This window comes from Schistocerca nitens, chromosome 8 (assembly GCF_023898315.1).
Source record: "Schistocerca nitens isolate TAMUIC-IGC-003100 chromosome 8, iqSchNite1.1, whole genome shotgun sequence".
NCBI classification, from domain to species: Eukaryota; Metazoa; Arthropoda; class Insecta; order Orthoptera; family Acrididae; genus Schistocerca; species Schistocerca nitens.
The window spans coordinates 444,215,043-444,233,688 of NC_064621.1; positions in this window are offsets into that span (position 1 = coordinate 444,215,043).

The following is an 18,646-nucleotide window of genomic DNA, read 5'->3' on the forward strand; positions in this document are numbered from 1 at the left end:
GGAGTGGCCGAGCGGTTCTAGGCGCTTCAGTCTGGAACACGCGCGACCGCTACGGTCGCAGGTTCGAATCCTGCCGCGGCATGGATGTGTGTGATGTCCTTAGGTTAGCTAGGTTTAAGTAAATCTAAGTTCTAGGGGACTGATGATCTCAGATGTTAAGTCCCATAGTGCTCAGAGCCATTTGAGCCATCTACTTACAGGTTATGTTGAGACTCGAGGAAAAAATGGATTTATCAGTATATGAGAAGTTCACAATTAAAGGTCATTTTACAATCCGGCGATCAGAAAAGTATTGGTCAGGGGTTCCTTCTGACATGACTATGGAACAAACATTGATGAGAACCATGAAGAGTTCTGGAGGACTTACTTCTGGCCGAGGAATTACGGATAGTGTATTAACCAGATGGACACTGGGTATGATTCACATGCAGAACATTTGTGAAGAAATTGAGTCGTATTGCGAAGTGAGCGCAGTAACATCAGAACAGCATGTAGATGCAAGAAGTTGTAGCATCGAACGTGATGGCATAGACTTGCGTCAGCTGCGTGATTGGTTTTCAGCGCACCCTCCCTTCCCTGAAAGTGATTTTATAATGTCTATTAGCAACGGTGTTGTCGGAACGGAGGATGTTAATTGTCATATGTGTCACGAAGAGGGGGAATAAGGCATGAAAAGAATAGTTGGTGACAATTTCCACGATGTAAAGTTCTGTAGAAAAGATAAAGTTGTGAGTCTCCTTTCTGCGTTCAATTCTGTAAAAGCTGGGAGCACTAAAATTACTCCTGTTGATCCTTTAACTCTTTTCCAAGGGATTTGTTTAAAGAAACAAAGTGAAGAAGAGTTAAAAGCCTTTCTGAAATAAGAACTTGCTCCTTACCCAATGTCCCTATTCTCAGAAAAAGGCATGCGAAAAGGAACAAAATCTTCATTCTACAATGCCTTCGTTCCAGTGGAAGATGTGAAGTCAGGTGGACCGAGTAAATTTTTTGTCATTGATGGAGGGTACCTTATCCACAAAGTGACTTGGACTCGAAATGTTTGCTTCAAGTCAATTGCCCAAAGCTATATTTCTTACCTGCAACGTCATTTTGGACCTCGATTTGCTATTGTATTTGATGTGTATCCATGTGAGGGAGACAATTGTAGCACAAAGAGTGCTGAGAGGATTCGTAGGTCCAAAAAACATTCTTCGGTTGACGTTGTGGTTGAATCAGAGATGGTGAACCAAGTCCCTCAGGACAAGTTCTTGTACAACGAACGAAACAAGATGCGTTTGATCACACTTCTTAAAATGGAATTTCTGAAGTGTAGCATTGAAGTGCACCAGGCACAAGAAGATGCTGACGTTATGATTGTAACATCTGCCATTTCAAGAACCAAAGATTTTGGAAGTGTTGTCATTGTAGGAGAAGATGTTGACCTGCTTGTGCTCATGACCGGTTTGGGGCAAGGCATTGAAAACTTATTTTTTTTTTTAAAGCCAGGAAGAGGAAATGCAGAAGACAAGTGGTTTTCCACTGCATCTTACAAGTTTGACAGTGAATATATTCTGTTCACTCACTCCTTTAGCGGATGTGATACAACATCCGCTTTTTTGGTCAAGCAAAAATTAAGTGCTGCAATATTGTTGCGAAAAATGAACACCTAACCTCAGCGCTTTGCACGTTCAATAAACCACATGGTACCCGTGAAGAAATAATAACAGCAGGAGAACAGGTTACTATCGCATTGTATAGTGGAGGTGTCAGCAGTTCCCACACACTAGACCATTTTTGGTACCAGCTGTTCTCCAAGTCTGCCACAAAAAGCAAATTGAATCTTGCACGGTTGCCACCTACACAAGATGCTGCACAACATCATTCGTTGCGGACTTACCAACAAGTTCAAAGTTGGATGGGAAACTGGAAACCTTCTGAGAAATGGGGCTGGAATCACAGTGACCACGGTCCAATACCCGTTATTTTTATATTTATAGCTTTACAGATACCAGGGCTGAGGTGGCCCAAGTGAACTTCAGGTAGTGATGTAGAATCACAATAGTTGGGTGCCCAGCAATCCTCATGTTGCATACAGAGAAATTGAATACCTGAAAGTGAGGTGGTAAATTCCAACATATAACATGATGTATAATGTATTTATACTACACAAACAGAAACTGAAAAAATAGTGTTCAAAATGTGAAAAACTGCTATTTTTTGAGGCGCTGTAGCGCCTTAGATATTGGGAGTAGTAAAAAATGGCAAGAATCAAATTTGTAGTGAATTTTGTGCTCTTTAAAAAAGAAAATAGACGTTAAAGCGATAGGAGCAAAAAAACTGAGATATTTTGAAAAAACTGAAAAAAGGCCGAAATTTTCCATGTTTTTTTGACTGCAGAAAGTTTTCCCAAGCGAAATTTTGTTGGCAAAACTCGGTTTTCTAATCTATCCAACCATATGAACGAGTTAAAAAAACTCTTCTACCCCACCTTTTGCAAGGTATATCTGCTATTTGACTGGACTATCTACCAGTTTTTTGATCTTTTGTATATAATTTGTGTCAGCATGTGGAACCATGACTTATTAAACTGATGGTTCGGTACTGTAATATTCACGCTTGTCAGCCTCTGCCGTTGGTATAGGAATTATTCTATTATCTTTGAAACCGCCCGCCTCTGGTAGCTGAGTGGTCAGCGGGACGGAATGTCATACCTAACGGCCCAGGTTCGACTGCCGGCTAGGTCGGAGATTTTCGTCGCTCAGGGACTGGGTGTTGTGTTGTCCTTATCATCGTCATTTCATCCCCATCGACACGCAAGTCACCGAAGTGGCGTCAACTCGAAAGACTTGCACCAGGCGAACGGTCTACCCGACGGGAGACCCTAGCCACACGGCATTTCCATTTTTATCTTTGAAGGCTTAGGAGTTTAGGCCTGTCTGATATATCTTGCTTGGAATGTAGAATACTTTAGCCATGGCTGACTTTTCCAGAGATCTCTATAATATCGAGGGAATATCGTCTACTCCATAGGATGTGATCCAATGAAGTCCTTTCAGAATTCTGTCAGATTCTTCTCTCGGTATCATGTCTCCCGTGTATCCTTTATTTACTTCCTCTTCTCTTTGTAATATGCAAACTTTCTCGGCTGGAAAGTCTCACAATAAATAAAATATTCCGGTCTTTTATGCTGTGGTCGAATGGATTTCCATTTAAACGCAACGTTTCGTCCCCCTCTGAGGATGATGTTTTCAAGGGGGATCGTAGCTTCTTTTAGTGTCTGATTCAGACCCTGGCTCGCTACTGACTATAGCAAAATTCGTTCGTCTTACACGTGTGCCCGTGCAATGGCGTGAGGTCATGTGCTTTCAATATCCGAGCGCAACTGGCAGTTGTAAGTTGCTGTCATCGTCTGCTGTTGCTATGAATCCATAGTGGAAGACTAGTACACATCTTCTTCAACACTGGAATCCAGATGTATTCGATTTCACGCCTTTTTCATTCCTATTAAAATTCCGTAAGTATTTAACAATCTCTATGGCCTCTGTATAGCCTTTCATGATATCCGCTTGTGACTGCCAGTATTTGAGTCCTATCAAAATGAATGTGGTGGTCCCCTGGCTGCAAAGTATGTTCCGCAACAGCTGATCTGTCAATCTCCCTCCTTCTACACTTGCCCTTGTGCTCTTCTAGTCGTTTTTTGACGGTTCTTTTTGTCGTACCCACGAGCACCTCCTCACAGCTGCACGAAATCCTATAAATTCCTGCTTTTCTTCGGAGGTTTGCGAGCATCCTTGGCCAATTTTAGGTGATCTTGTATCTTCTGTGTGGGTTTGTAGATCACCGCGATGATCAAGATTTTTGTTATGCGGCGAGTAAGGTCCTTAACGCAAGACTGGAAAACTTCCGATTTCACAGGCGCTTGGGATCGCTATGAGTTTCGAGCAGTGGTCTTAACACTCTTCTAACCTCAGCGGCCGAACAACCATTCTTGATCAGTGCATTAGTAAGGTGTTTTAATTCTGCGTCAAGCAGCTCTGTTTCGCAGATGTTCCTTGCTCTATCTGCCAACGTTTTTATGATGCCGTGCTTTGGTTGTGACTGGTGGTTCGAATCCCGGTGTAGGTAATGTCTGTGTGTGCGGGTTTTCGGTAACTGTGTGGCCTAAGCTAGCATCTTCTTTCTTGAAAACTAGTACGTCAAGAAAATTTAATCTTCCAGCTGCCTCTTCCTCTATGGTAAACTGAATCTTAATCTCGTTGAGGTACTTGTGAAAACAACCTAGTTCCTCTCTGTCATGTCTCTACAAACCAAACGTGTCATTCAGGTAGCAGAATCAAATATTCAGTTTTTCGTTAGCAGTTTCCAATGCCTGCTCGTCGAATTTTACCGTAAAGAAATGTGCTATAACTAGGCTTAAGGGCCTCCCCGTACCCATGCCATCTGCCTATTTATAGAACTCATCATTCCATTTAAAATACATGGTCGTGAGGCAATATTAAACAGTTCTGCAATATCGGGAGGAAAAATCTGATTCAGCTGTTGCAACACCTCAGTGATGGAACCGTAGTAAATAGTGATACCACATAACTAACATGACCTCCGGTTGGACTACTACGGCATTTAATTTATCGATAAAATGTGCCAAATTTTTGATAAAGGTGTCCGCTCGGCAGGGGTCTTACAATGAGAGCGGATTTAACAGCCCCGCCGGGACCTGGCAAGCACAGACTATACGTTAATGTCTCTTCATATTACTATCAGTAATAAGTTGTTTAGTGATGACTGGGAGAGAACAGATAGACTACTGCCCGATACTATTCAGGTAGCGTATGTTGACAACGTCTGGTAGACACAACAAGAAATTTGATAATTTGCAGTCTAATCTGACGAGCCGCCATTTATCCGGTTATTAATTAATCAGAATATTCGTTATCTGATTACGAGACGTCTGTGCTTGCCAGGGATATAAATTTTACCATTAGTCCATAGGTTGTGCCTGCGGAGGAAATAACAGCCAGTGTAGGTGCAAGCATTCATAGTGTGGACACGGTTACAGCTGAAGAAATCCGTGTAGAAGCTGCGAGAGTATTGGCTCGCCAAAGCCTCCAAAAAGTAATTTAACTTTGGGTGAGGGGAACGCCATGAAACGCCTGAACGAGAATGGTGGTATTATTATTCTCCCCGCTGTAAAGGGCAATGCGACTGTAGTTCTGAATGTGACCAACTATCATAGTAAGATTAACGACTTACTAGATCCGCAAACATGAAAGGAACTGTGTAAAGACCCCTCTGACAAAGTTCTTAGAACCGTTACGCCGTTGATAAAAAATTTCTCTTCCGAACAGAGCGTTCAGAAAAGTCTGCTACCACCAAGGCTTTATGGGCTGCTGAAGGTCCGTAAAGAACGTGTTCCTCAGAGACCTATAGTGAGTGCCATTCGATTGACAAGTTCCTGACTACATTATTACGGTCGTATGTGAGCCGATTGGACTCCTGCATCAAGAAATCGGTACATTTGATCAGTACATTAAATGGCATAGTGGTCGTACAGGAGAACTTGTTAGTTTTGATGTGCTATCATTATTTATTATGGTTCCACTCAGTGAAGTTTTGCAGCAGCTGAATCGGATTTTTCCCCCTGATATTGCCGCTCGATTACGCATTTTAAATGGAACGATGAATTCTATGAACGGACAGATGGTATGGGTATGGAGGGGGGGGGGGGGGGGTTCACACACACTCCGTTACCTACCCCGAGAATCGAACACTCAGAACCAAAGCGAAGCATCATAAAAACGTTGTCGGATAGAGCAAGGAACTTCTGTGAACCAAAACTGCTTGAGGCAAAATTAAAACACCTTACCGATGCATTGCTCGAGAATGGTTATTCGCCCCGTCGCGTAAAATCATAGTGATGTACAAGCGCCTGAGAAATCGATAGTTTTCATGCCTGTCATTAAGGATGTTACGGCACAGCAAAAATCTTGGAGAAACGGAACATCGTGGTATCTACAAACCCACACAGAAGATACAAGATCACCTAAAATTGGCCAAGGATGCTCGCAAACCTCCGGAGAAAAGCAGGAATGAGAAAGGCGTGAAATCGAATACATCTGGATCCTTGTTAATTACTTACGGAATTTTAATAGGAATGAGAAAGGCGTGAAATCGAATACATCTGGATCCTGGTGTTGAAGAAGATGTTTACTAGTCTTCGACCATGGAGTGATAGCAACAGCGGGCGACAGCAACCGAGAACTGCCAATTACGCTCGGGTATTAAAAGCATGTGACGTCACACCATTGCGCGACATGGCCAACTAAGGATACCGGGTGGTTATAACTAAACTTTTCCTATTTAACACGCTACAACACGGAAACTACTTACCGTACGAATATCAAAGTTGGTAACATCAATGACCGGAGTGTGGGGTGCATGATTTCCATGCGTCCAAGGGCCATCGTCCAGTTCCAACTATAACCACCAGGTGCCGTGATCAGTCATCGTGATTCATAGTTACACACCTGAACAGTCGCAGTGCACTTGTTGATGTGTCAACATGAGCTTGGGCAAAAGGAGCAGGGCACTCCTGGTGAAGGTCTATTATCAAAACAACAGTAATGCTGCAGCTGGACTTTCAGAACATCGCTGACTGAAAGGATTACAGAGTGGTCATCTTTCTCCACCTGCTGTGTGGAGCATGATGAAGAAGTTCGAATCAGCTGCAGAACTGAGCGTCGCTCCAGGAAGAGGCCAACGACCGGTTGCAGGTGGTTGATGAAATCGCTGTTGCTATGGAAGACAACGCTGCGCGCAATTCCCGATCGTCAGGCAGTGCGCGTGCTGTGGCACGACACTTGAACATCTCGTGGTCCACTGTAAAGAAGGTGCTTCGAACAGTTCTCAAATGATATCCGTGCAAGATCCATATCGTACAGCAGCTTGCACCACAGGACACCCAACAGCTTATTGACTTCGCTCTCCACTTTCTCGCAAGGACTGAAGTTGACGAGGGCTGGCACTGGACCATCCTGTTCACCAACACACGTAACTGCCGAGTATAGGGATCTTCACCTCCTGTCACTGTGCATAAAGTTCCTCTGTATGGCGAACGTGTCACCATTTGGCGTGGCTTCACGACTATGTTCATCATTGGCCCATTCTTTTTTGAACAGATTGGCGCCCAACGGCCAAAAGACATGCAGTGTGACTGGTCAACGCTACTGCTATATGCTTCGCCAGCACTTCATACCCGCCCTACAGGAGAGAGATGCATTGAATTATACAGTTTTCATGCAAGATGGGGCCCCACCGCACATTGCTCGTGAAGTTCACCTGCTCTTCCGAAACACATCTGGAAGCGACCGAATTATCAGACGATCGTGTCCGAATGCTTGGCCGCCACGATCGCCTAATATCACTCCACATGATCTCTGATTGTGGGGCTACCTGAAGGACAGGGTTTACCAGGGGAACATTCACACATATGCCGATCTGAAGCGCAGCATAACAAGAGATGTAGCTAGCATACTTACGATCATGCTTCGTCTTGCTGTGCAGAATGCAATCCCGCACTTTCAGACTCTTCTGGAGACTGGTGGACGCCATATTGACGCCCTTTTGTAGCAGTAATGGTAACGGTATGTAATGGTATGATGTACCGCAGCAGCACATTAAGAGTGTTTCAGTTGAATCGATTCTGCGTTATTTCGTTTCCCCGTGTCCTTGAGATTAATGCTACCAAGTCTGGTATTCGTACGGTAATTATTTTCCGTGTTATAACGTATGAAATAGGGAAAGTTTAATTATAACCAACCGGTACTTAAGTCGGCTGTGACTGCTCGTGAGCAGCTGTAAACGGAATTTTGCTGTAGTCAGTAGCGAGCCTGGGTGTGTATCGAATGCTCAAAGAAGCTACGTTCCCCTTGAAACTGTCGTCCGCAGATGGAGGCGAAACGTGGTATTTTAATGTGAAATCCATTCGACTACGGCATAATAGCCCGAAATATATTTATTAAGTGCTCTTCTCTGTCTACCATATTGTTGCAGCCTTGTCTTTTTTGCTTAGAATATGCTTGCCGTCCGACCTCTTAATATTCATACAGGTGCTTGTCTTTGTTTTCCAAAGTTCTCTTTAATTTTCCTATACGGTGCTTCTATATTTTCCAGAGCCATGCATGTTCCGACAGCCTTGCATTTCTCGTCTAATAATTCCTGTTTTTGCGATTTGCACTTCTTATTATTGCGAACCCCGCCTCAGATACTAGTAAAAACACATCAGTTGTTCTCGTTCATATTTTTAGGAAATCTATCACTGGTCTACGTGTGTGAAAACATTTTAAGCGAGAAGAAAGTTCGAAATAACGAAAAAAAAGTACCACACTAATCTACACTCCTGGAAATTGAAATAAGAACACCGTGAATTCATTGTCCCAGGAAGGGGAAACTTTATTGACACATTCCTGGGGTCAGATACATCACATGATCACACTGACAAAACCACAGGCACATAGACACAGGCAGCAGAGCATGCACAATGTCGGCACTAGTACAGTGTACATCCACTTTTCGCAGCAATGCAGGCTGCTATTCGCCCATGGAGACGATCGTAGAGATGCTGGATGTAGTCCTGTGGAACGGCTTGCCATGCCATTTCCACCTGGCGCCTCAGTTGGACCAGCGTTCGTGCTGGACGTGCAGACCGCGTGAGACGACGCTTCATCCAGTCCCAAACATGCTCAATGGGGGACAGATCCGGAGATCTTGCTGGCCAGGGTAGTTGACTTACACCTTCTAGAGCACGTTGGGTGGCACGGGATACATGCGGACGTGCATTGTCCTGTTGGAACAGCAAGTTCCCTTGCCGGTCTAGGAATGGTAGAACGATGGGTTCGATGACGGTTTGGATGTACCGTGCACTATTCAGTGTCCCCTCGACGATCACCAGTGGTGTACGGCCAGTGTAGGAGATCGCTCCCCACACCATGATGCCGGGTGTTGGCCCTGTGTGCCTCGGTCGTATGCAGTCCTGATTGTGGCGCTCACCTGCACGGCGCCAAACACGCATACGACCATCATTGGCACCAAGGCAGAAGCGACTCTCATCGCTGAAGACGACACGTCTCCATTCGTCCCTCCATTCACGCCTGTCGCGACACCACTGGAGGCGGGCTGCACGATGTTGGGGCGTGAGCGGAAGACGGCCTAACGGTGTGCGGGACCGTAGCCCAGCTTCATGGAGACGGTTGCGAATGGTCCTCGCCGATACCCCAGGAGCAACAGTGTCCCTAATTTGCTGGGAAGTGGCGGTGCGGTCCCCTACGGCACTGCGTAGGATCCTACGGTCTTGGCGTGCATCCGTGCGTCGCTGCGGTCCGGTCCCAGGTCGACGGGCACGTGCACCTTCCGCCGACCACTGGCGACAACATCGATGTACTGTGGAGACCTCACGCCCCACGTGTTGAGCAATGCGGCGGTACGTCCACCCGGCCTCCTGCATGCCCACTATACGCCCTCGCTCAAAGTCCGTCAACTGCACATACGGTTCACGTCCACGCTGTCGCGGCATGCTACCAGTGTTAAAGACTGCGATGGAGCTCCGTATGCCACGGCAAACTGGCTGACACTGACGGCGGCGGTGCACAAATGCTGCGCAGCTAGCGCCATTCGACGGCCAACACCGCGGTTCCTGGTGTGTCCGCTGTGCCGTGCGTGTGATCATTGCTTGTACAGCCCTCTCGCAGTGTCCGGAGCAAGTATGGTGGGTCTGACACACCGGTGTCAATGTGTTCTTTTTTCCATTTCCAGGAGTGTATTTCTCATAGATCCTTGTCGATATTTTTGACTCAGTGTGTTAATCATTGTCATCTAGTATGTATGACAGGGTCAGTATCTGACAAACAAGGACTCTGTTGCTTGATGATATTTTATTCTTCCTGTTAATTTCTGTATGTCATATTTCAGTATAATTACACAGTTTGGTCACCATTCTTTAACATCATAATTTCATGTCAGATACTCCACAATATTTCATGTCATAACACACCAACTCCCTTCATACACTTCCGTAACTCATTTATGCAAAAAAACTACTGCACTGATACACAGAAACAACAACTATAATACAATAGCTTGCAGTTCAGAGGTATTTGAATACATCGAACTTTTATGTCCGAGGAGTCTAATACAGTTTACCACTTCTTGTTCAATGTTTTCAGAATAAATTATACAAATAGGATAATGACAAAGAGTTTTGAATTATAACTACAATTTCAAATTAATTTGGTAATGAATCTATTTTCATGTAGCAGTTCTATTTATGAAAAAATATGAGAATAATTTTGGTTTCTAGATAAAAAAAGATCATTTACCGTACATTGAATTGCGTCACAAATTTAATGTATCGTATTCTGTCAAAAGAGAGGGCGATAAGAGCACTGATCAGCTCCATTAAAACAGCTGCCCCCGCCCCCACCAAGAATTTTGAAGCATGAACATGTGAACAAAATTCTGATAACAATGTAACAGAACTGCCCAAAGCTCACATTTCGGAAAGTGTAAAGGAATTAAATTTTCCGAAACTTAAGTATATGTACTCTTTGTAATGTGTGTAAGCTTTGTAGCTACAATAATACACTGAAGTGCAAAAGAAACTGGTATAGGCATGTGTATTCAAATACAGAACACTGGACTGCAGTTGGCAATGCCTAAACAAGACAACAAGTGTCTGGCACAGTTGTTAATCAGTTACTGCTGCTAAAATGGCAGGTTACCAAGATTTTAATGAGTTTGAATGGCGCACAAGCGAAGGGACACAGCATCTCCGAGGTAGCAATGAAGTGGGGATTTTCCCCTTATGACCATTTTACGAGTGTACCATGAATATCAGGAATCTGGTAAAACATCAAATTTCTAATACCGCTGTGGCCAGAAAAAGATGCTGCAAGAATGTGACCAACGACAACTGAAGTGAATTGTTCAGTGTGACAGAAGTGCAACCCTTCTGCAGATTGCTGCAGATTTCAATGCTGGGCCATCAAAAAGTGTCAGCACATGGATCTTTCAATGAAACATAATTGATATGGGCTTTCGGAGCTGAAGGCCAACTTGTGTTCACTTGATGGCTGCATGATGCAAAGCCTTGCCCCTGCCTGGGCCCATAAACACTGACATTGGACTCCCGATGACAGGAAACATATTGCCTGGTCGGATGAGTGTAGTTTCAATTTGTACCAAGTGGATAGACATGTCCAGATATGGAGACAACCTCATGAATACATGGACCTTGCATGTCAGCAGGGGACTGTTCAAGCTGGCGGAGGCTGTGTAATATAGTGTGGGGCATCTGCAATTGGAGTGATATGGGTCTTCTGATACGTCTAGATATGACTCTGACAGATGGCATGTACGTAAGCATCCTGTCTGGTCACTTGCATCCATTCATATCAATTGTTCATTCCGATGGACTTGGGCAATTGCAACAAGATAATACAACACCCCAAATGTCCAGAATTGCTACATAGTGGCTTCAGGAACACTCTTCTGACACTTCTGCTAGCCATGAACCTCCCCTCCGCCCCCCAGACATGAACATTATTGAGCATATCTAGGATGCTTTGGAACATGTTGTTCAGAAGAGATCTCCAACCCCTCATACTCTTATGGATTTACGGACAGCTCTGCAGGGTTTGTGGTGTCAGTTCCCTCCAGCACTACATCAGACATAAGTCGAGCCCATGGCATGTCATGTTACGGTACTTCTATGTGCTTGTGGGTGCCCTACACGATATTAGGCAGATGTACGAGTTTCTTTGGCTCTTCAGTGTATGTAAGTAATATAATCAACATAAATTTGCATTGGTGTAATGAATGAAGTTTGCTTTTACGGAGCTTATTACAAATATCTCCCTTATTCGTGTAAATAAAATTTTAAGTTCAATAACACAGTTGTTATTAGTAGCATAAAGGAATAAAAATCAAGTACAAATAATCCAAAACATAATATTTACAGAAAAAGTGGTGCACAAGCATTAAACCATGCGGCAACTAAACCAAACAAAATTGAGACATGTAGAACATTTTCATGCATCTTCAATAGTAATAGAATATTATAATTAGCACGCCATACTAATTAGATCAAATAACATATCTGACAAATTTCTGCACAAAAAATCACAATTCCAACATTACTCTGAAAATGAAGTAAAAAAAATCAAAATATTTTAACTAACTATCTGTGCATATCCTACAGCACATAAATGCATGAAAAATCAATTAATTCTAAGCATATACACAGCAACAGCATTTCATAGTATAAAAGTGGAGAACCAGCAAAACTGATTATTGACAGTCCGCAGCTCGTGGTTGTGCGGTAGCGTTCTCGCTTCCCACGCCCGGGTTCCCGGGTTCGATTCCCAGCGGGGACAGGGATTTTCTCTGCCTCGTGATGACTGGGTGTTGTGTGATGTCCTTAGGTTAGTTAGGTTTAAGTAGTTCTAAGTTCTAGGGGACTGATGACCATAGCTGTTAAGTCCCATAGTGCTCAGAGCCATTTGAACCATTTTTTGATTATTGACAAATACAAAGGAAAATTTAAACAACATAAAATAATAATTATATCTAAAAACAAAGATGATGTGACTTACCAAACGAAAGCGCTGGCAGGTCAATAGACATACAAACATACACACAAAATTCAAGCTTTCGCAACAAACTGTTGCCTCATCAGGAAAGAGGGAAGGAGAGGGAAAGCCGAAAGGATGTGGGTTTTAAGGGAGAGGGTAAGGAGTCATTCCAATCCCGGGAGCAGAAAGACTTACCTTAGGGGGATAAAAGGACGGGTATACACTCGCACACACACACATATCCATCCACACATATACAGACACAAGCAGACATATTTAAAGACAAAGAGTTTGGGCAGAGATGTCAGTCGTGGTAGAAGTGCAGAGGCAAAGATGTTGTTGCATGACAGGTGAGGTATGAGTGGCAGCAACTTGAAATTAGCGGAGATTGAGGCCTGGTGGGTAATGGGAAGAGAGGATATATTGAAGAGAAAGTTCCCATCTCCGGACTTCGGATAGGTTGTTGTTGGTGGGAAGTATCCAGATAACCCGGACGGTGTAACACTGTGCCAAGATGTGCTGGCCGTGCACCAAGGCATGTTTCGCCACAGGGTGATTCCTCATTACCAACAAACACTGTCTGCCTATGTCCATTCATGCGAATGGACAGTTTGTTGCTGGTCATTCCCACATAGAATGCATCACAGTGTAGGCAGGTCAGTTGGTAAATCACGTGGGTGCTTTCACACGTGGCTCTGCCTTTGATCGTGTACACCTTCCGGATTACAGGACTGGAGTAGGTGGTGGTGGGAAGGTGCATGGGACAGGTTTTACACTGGGGGCAGTTACAATCCTTACGGAGGCAAATAACCAGAGCCACTTCCTCATCCCCTCAAACCCAGAACCTCCCACAGAAGAACCACAAAAGTGCCCCACTTGTGACAGGATACTTTCCGGGACTGGACCAGACTCTGAATGTGGCTCTCCAGCAGGGATACGACTTCCTCAAATCCTGCCCTGAAATGAGATCCATCCTTCATGAAATCCTCCCCACTCCACCAAGACTGTCTTTCCGCCATCCACCTAACCTTCGTAACCTGTTAGTTCATCCCTATGAAATCCCCAAACCACCTTCCCTACCCTCTGGCTCCTATCCTTGTAACTGCCCCCGATGTAAAACCTGTCCCATGCACCCTCCCACCACCACCTACTCCAGCCCTGTAATCTGGAAGGTGTACACGATCAAAGGCAGAGCCACGTGTGAAAGCACCCACGTGATTTACCAACTGACCTGCCTACACTGTGATGCATTCTATGAGGGAATGACCAGCAACAGACTGTCCATTCGCATGAATGGACATAGGCAGACAGTGTTTGTTGGTAATGAGGATCACCCTGTGGCGAAACATGCCTTGGTGCACGGCCAGCACATCTTGGCACAGTGTTACACCATCCGGGTTATCTGGATACTTCCCACCAACACCAACCTATCCGAACTCCGGTGGGAACTTGCTCTTCAATATATCCTCTCTTCCCGTTACCCATCAGGCCTCAATCTCCACTAATTTCAAGTTGCCGCCACTCATACCTCACCTGTCATGCAACAACATCTTTGCCTCTGCACTTCCGCCTCGACTGACATCTCTGCCCAAACTCTTTGTCTTTAAATATGTCTGCTTGTGTCTGTATATGTGTGGATGGATATGTGTGTGTGTGCGAGTGTATACCCGTCCATTTTTCCCCCTAAGGTAAGTCTTTCCGCTCCCGGGATTGGAATGACTCCTTACCCTCTCCCTTAAAACCAACATCCTTTCGTCTTTCCCTCTCCTTCCCTCTTTCCTGATGAGGCAACAGTTTGTTGCGAAAGCTTGAATTTTGTGTGTATGTTTGTGTTTGTTTGTGTGTCTATTGACCTGCCAGCGCTTTCGTTTGGTGAGTCACATCTTTGTTTTTAGATATATTTTTCCCACGTGGAATGTTTCCCTCTATTATATTAAAATTATAATTATGTTTATATTTACACTTGGGTGTAACATTTTTATTTATAGACTCACACTATAACAATTGTTTATAAAAGAAAAATAGTCATTCATTCTTTTTGTAAAATTTAGAAAAAAATAATTTCAAATATCTTCCTTCAATTTTGTTGACACCTCTCTCTTTTTAAATAGTCAGACCTGTTTCAAACTTACTGGTGGTATATATCAGCAGTCAGTAAAATCTCAATATTACAAATGTTTTCCACAGCTAAATTTTCTACTGTTTTCCATTATCTCTGTGGCCCCAAGATTTATTAAACACTAAAATTATTATATGTCATCTGTTTACTTTCCTCTTTGCAAATAGACTCTCTAGAAATGAACTCTCATCGTAATTCCAAACACAAACTGTCATATCTGGTAAGTGCGGAACAACAAAGACTGGATGTGTGAGAGGGAAACAAGTTTAATCTCTCAACTGAATTTCACACAAGATATGAATACAAACACTGTCTGATGGAACTGTACATTGAGTCCCTATAATCATCATACAACACCATACTTCAAGTCTGTATATGTCACAGTCACAAGTAGCGGGTCGAAACACTTTGCAAGACTGCAGCCTGACTTTGCGCTGCTATCTGTAGTGCGGTGTGTGCTTTTAACTAGTCTGGACATGCAGGAGTAGTACAAAGGCTGCGAATGAGCCCATGGTGTGATTGGTCCATAGTTGGTAGGTTGTTATTTTCTGTATGTTCACTGGCAGGCATTTCTGGGGTTACTATGGAAGTGGCTTAGGGATGGTTGCGCCTGTGTTATCAAGTGGTGGTGGCGCTGTCTAATAGCCATGAGCTGAATTCTGCCTGATTCCTGGCTGCGAAATGCTGTGCGCCATGGTGTGGTCATTGATGATACTCTACAAACATCAACTCTTTGATATAAACTAACATGACATACCTCAGAATACATTTCCCTAACCATAACTACCTTAATCTTTTACATCAGTAGCACCAAAAGTATCATCACAACATTATCAAAAGCATCATCATTATATCATCAGCAATAGCATCATTATTAGTATACAGTAAACTCTCAATTATCCATGGTAATTGGGGACTTGAAAACCATCGATAATCAAATTCCATGGATAATCCCCAATTAAAGTACTCAGTAATGTATTAGTGTTGTTCGAAAACAAAAATTAATTACAATATCGTAACTGATATCATTAACTATGTTCATAAGAAATTCTACTTTAACTATCATAGTGTATGCCCTTAGAGTGAATACAGTGCAATTCAATTTCAGACTACCTTACATTACTTTGAAAAAACAAAAGAAAATACTGTCCACTCTTGCAGTTTTTGAGGAGCATATTGTTTACTGCTCTTGTATTGTAAATGAGATTACCACTCACACACAACTGCTCTTGGGTTAATGGAAAATTTTCAGTAGGAAAAAAAAAAAAAATGTTGGTGAAATACTCCACAGATAATCCGTAAAGTGGCTAATACGTACATGGATAATCAAGAGTTTACAGTATCTCCTCTACCATCAATATTTCCTCAACATCTCACAAACATCCTGCTGCAACAAAATATCCCAATATAATTTGCAAATGAACGGCTTCATACAAGAGAAAATATCCTCTCTATAGTGCATTATTATTCAGTCTATGATCAGTTACAGTACATGTTCACAATTTCTCAAAATGTTATCATCATAAGTAACAATTACTTACAAAATTACTTTTAGCTTTCACTTGTTACAATTTTCAAAACTTGCCTTATGTATGTGGTCTGACAAATTTCTGTACAAAAAATATCAAAATGCCTACATCACTCTTAAAATGAAGCAAAAAATCAAAATAATTTAACTAACTAGCTGTACATTTACTGCAACAGGTAAATGCATGAAAAATCAACAAATTATAACCATTTTCACAGCATTTCATAGTATAAAAAATAAAACTAAAAAAACTAGTTATTGACAAACACTCATTGCATAATATCATTGGCTAACAAAACTAGTTATTGACAAACACTCATTGCATAATATCATTGGGACAACTGCTTAAAAGTTGTTAAGATATTCTATTGATCAGTCAAATCGTGTCCCTTGCTGTGTGCCATATCTTGACAAATTTTGTACACTTAAATCAATGTTTGATTGCATCCTCCGAATTACAGTGTCCACATGTGGCTGACAGTTTTAACTGGGTGGAGTAAAGCTTGGAGCTGATTGCTATTGACTGGGTTATCACTTTGTACCAAGTCAATTTGGTGTCTTCTGGTATTATTTTCATCGCTAAATTTTCCCACACGATTTTCCAGTTGATAAGGTAACCTGAATCCACGCAGCTTTTGCTCCCATACAACAAAGTTGGTCGAAAGATTGAACAGTGCACAGATAACTTAGTCTTGGTACTGACTTCCTTCTTGCAGAAGAGAGTAGATCGTAGCTGAGCACTCACTGCATTAGCTTTGCTACACCTCGCATCCAGTTCTTTCACTATATTGCCATCCTGTGAGAATATGCATCCTAATTACATGAAACTGTCCACCTGTTCTAACTTTGTTCCTCCAATTTGGCACTCAATACGTTTATGTCTCTTTCCCACTGACATTACTTTCGTTTTGGAGATGCTAATCTTCATACCGTAGTCCTTACATTTCTGATCTAGCTCTGAAATATTACTTTGCAAACTTTCAATCGAATCTGTCATCACAACTAACTCATCTGCATATGCGAGACTGCTTATTTTGTGTTCACATATCTTAATCTCACCCAGCCAGTCTATTGTTTTCAACATATGATCCATAAATAAAATGAACAACAGTGGAGACAGGTTGCAGCCTTGTCTTACCCCTGAAACTACCCTGAACCATGAACTCAATTTACCGTCAACTCTAACTGCTGCCTGACTGTCTATGTAAATACCTTTAATTGCTTGCAAAAGTTTGCCTCCTATTCCATAATTTTGTAGAACTGACAATAACTTCCTCATAGGAACCTGGTCATATGCCTTTTATAAATCTATAAAACATAGATACAATTCCCTGTTCCACTCATAACACTTCTCCATTATTTGCCGTAAGCTAAAGATCTGGTCCTGACAACCTCTAACAGGCCTAAACCCACACTGATTTTCATCCAATTTGTCCTCAACTAATACTTGCACTTTTCTTTCAACAATACCTGAGAAGATTTCCCCCACCTCTGCAGTTGTTACAATCTTTTCTGTTTCCATGTTTCAAGATTGGTGTGATTACTGCTTTCTTCCAGTCTGATGGAACCTGTCCCAACTCCCACGCCATTTCAATTATCCTGTGTAGCCATTTAAGACCTGACATTCCACTGTATTTGATGAGTTCCAACTTAATTTCATCCACCCCAGCCGCTTTATTGCACTGCAATCTATTGACCATTTTCTCCATTTCCTCAAATGTAATCCTATTTCCATCATCATTCCTATCCCATTGTACATCGAAATCTGAAACATTACTGATCGTATTTTCACCTACATTGAGCAACTCTTCAAAATATTACCTCCATCTGCCCAAGGCATCAACAGGATTCATCAGCAGTTTTCCTGATCTGTCCAAAATACTTGTCATTTCCTTCTTACCTCCCTTTCGAAGACTGCTAATTACACTCCAGAATGGTTTTCCAGCAGCTTGACCCAAAGTCTCCAACCTGTTTCCAAAGTCTTCCCAAGATTTCTTCTTGGATGCTGCAATTCTCTGTTTGGCTTTGTTTCTTTCTTCAACATAACTTTCTCTGTCTACCTGAGTTCTAGTATGTAGCCATTTTTGATACGCCTTCTTTTTCCTTTTACAGGCTTCCTTGACTGTGTCATTCCACCAAGCTGTTTGCTTCATCCTACCTTTACACACTACTGTTCCAAGACATTCTTTAGCCACTTCTAGTATTGTGTCCCTGTACCTTGTCCATTCCTTTTCCAATGACTGTAATTGACTACATTCAACTAACTGGTACCTTTCTGAGATCACTGTTATGAACTTGTGCCTGATTTCCTTATCCTGAAGTTTCTCCACTCTTATCCTCCTACATATGGACCTGACCTCCTGCACTTTCGGCCTCACAATACCAATTTCACTGCAG